This window comes from Hippocampus zosterae, chromosome 1, assembly GCF_025434085.1.
Source record: "Hippocampus zosterae strain Florida chromosome 1, ASM2543408v3, whole genome shotgun sequence".
In the NCBI taxonomy this organism is placed as follows: Eukaryota; Metazoa; Chordata; class Actinopteri; order Syngnathiformes; family Syngnathidae; genus Hippocampus; species Hippocampus zosterae.
This window is the reverse complement of record NC_067451.1, coordinates 40,057,259-40,060,063: the sequence shown is the minus strand read 5'-3', so window position 1 is coordinate 40,060,063 and position 2,805 is coordinate 40,057,259.

The following is a 2,805-nucleotide window of genomic DNA, read 5'->3' as shown; positions in this document are numbered from 1 at the left end:
AAACTCTGAAATGATGACGTATGATACCTCGCTGGGCGGCTGGACGATGTGACTGCTTCAGGAAGTAGTTTAATGGTTTTTGGCGGACATTGCAAATACAGTACAGACGATGGTATAATGCGGGCACAAAATACAATGGTGATCGCTGGTCATCTCACATTTTGTGGATTCTGGGTTGCAGTGGCGTCCCGTGCATTTCAACCTTAGGCCTTCAGTGATGTCACATATATTAACACAATAGAGTATAGGCTCGTCAAGAAGCACTTAATTTCAGGAGCATTTAAAACCATCAAGTATGTATTCACAATTAAGAGCAGGAAACTAAATGTATAGATATTGTCCAAAATAAAAAGATGATTTCAATTGTGATATACATAAAATGATATCTTTGAATCAAAGGCAAAGGCCTTCAGAAAAACACGAGAGCTGAAACTTGCGGCGGGGTTCTAAAATGGCCTAAATTTCATGACGCCACCGTCTGATAATTCTTAGGAATTTCAAAAATATTAAAAAAACGTTTTGATAACTTAATCTCACAATTTACATATTTTGCCCCATAGAGACCCATTATAATTCATATTTTTGAATGCATCGTAAACCTAATGTGTATACATGCATTTCACGCGATTTTTACGTCAATCGCTTTGTTTTCGCTTGGACAGACGTAAGCATGCCACATTGTTGGGTTGAGGTAATTCCAATTTTGTAACACAAAATACATCATTAAAAAAAAATTGTAAAATGCGTAACTTAAGGCCTTTTTAAATATGAACACACAAGGGTTTTAAAAATACTAATTAAAATGCCACCCAAATAACGCTGTGTTAATATACAAGTCCGTCCAATAAATTGCGCGATGTCGCAGTTTCATGTCAGACACCAACCAAACAATAACAAAGCAAACTATTCTTTGAAAATAAAGTATCGTAAACAGATCCTTTGCATTTTGAGAACAGCAAATAACTGACGATGTTGAGCAGCTGAGATTGAACGAACTTTAGTGCACAAAGGTGACTACAATGCGCCATTATAAATTGCAGGTGTGCTGATTTATTTGATACATTTTTGTCATTTTATTTCATTACCATTAATTTAATATGAACGAAATAAAATGACAAGAAAAATGTAAAATAAAATTCATTTACTCATCAATGTAGTGCCTGTTCACATCTATGCGAGTGTCCCCAAACGTTTTTAAACGCAATGCAGTTTGTAAGTGCCCGGCTGTGCTCTGATGTTTCCTTGCTGTCTTGGTAAAACAACTTAAATGGGTAAATCCAGTGTTGCTCGAAATACCAAATTGGTCCGTTGCAAACAATAGGCATTCCCAGCAGTACAATTTGCAGCGTTTCTCAGAGGCTGTGAGCCACGGGTACCCTTCATAATTGCTCGTCTGAAAATGACGGACAAACCCTTTTCCTTGCTGGGACAGGCTAGCTAGCGCAGGAGTTGGGCAACCTCTTCGCACAATATCCAGCTTTTCGTGGAAGGTCTGTCTTGAAAATTGTGTGGAAAGCAGTTTTGCAACCAGATCAACGGCTTCTTCTTCGGCCATTTTGGGTTAAAATGCAGTGATAGCGCCCTCTAGCAGGCGCTAATCCAATCACCAAACGCGCACGTCTAGTCTCGACAGAACCCCTTCAAGCTGGCCCCGGTGCGCAGACTCATGATCTGATTGGCTATTGCAACCTAACTGTGCCCGTTCATTTTCAGCGCACAGCGGCCTGCTCTGTTTAATCTGAAGGCCCCGAGCAAGTTTAATTTACCTGGCAACACAAGCTAGCTGAAATATGATTGGTTAAAAACTCTACCATAATAAATAAGTTATTGATCGAGTGGCTTTCAATGTTATTTTAAATAACATTGAAAGCCACTCTACTAAGTGGAAATAATATGACGTAAAGAATACAGAGAATAATTTTGTTTACATATTTATGAAAATCAAATAACATGAATTAAATTTATGTTATTGTATGAATGTTTAGTCCAGAAGAGAAGGCCTTGCTAGCCCTGAGGGCCCGCCAGTGCTGGGTTGTTATTATACAGATGTGTAGGCAACTGCAATCTTTTTTTAACCTTGTCCATTGTTGCAATGCTGATTGGGAACATTTTGATTGAATTGCCTCTAATAAGGTAACATCAAGAGAAAAAAAGTGATCTTAATACAAATGTGAAAATGGGGGTTTTCTCTTGGCATGTTTAATGCTGGTCATGAAGCTTGTATTTGGAGATCTTCTCAATTTTTCTTAACCCTCTGAAGTTGGGACGGCCAACCGAGAGGCCCTGCGTAATCGGTCAAAACAAATCGCTGATGCACGTCGTCGTGTGTGAGCATGTTATACATCTTTTAAAAGATGAATTTCTGGAGATTTGAATGGTGCCCAACATTTTACAAATGTCAAATTTGAACTGGAACTTGGGGAGACCTCAAGCTTTGATCCCGTAGTGTTTTCAAGTCCTAATCAACATTCTATGTTCATTTTCAAGGCAGATTTCGTGAAATTAGACGAACTTAAGATTCGCCTTTCCTTTCTGTTTTCAAACATCCATAGTTCGGTGAAGGACTGTCTGTTCGAGTGACAAAGAAACGAGCACTGAACATTACAACCTGCACAGTATGAGACCCCCTTCGCAATTTTCCGGCATTGCGTTGCAACATGGCACACGTAAAACAAGCAGGTAAATAGCTGTGCTTGCTTAGTTAGATTTATTGTTTTCAGGTCGTTTGTTTCACTGGTACTGCAATCCCAAAGCGATTCATTCTAATTTGCTCCGATGTAACGCTAGAAAACAAGTGACACTTTC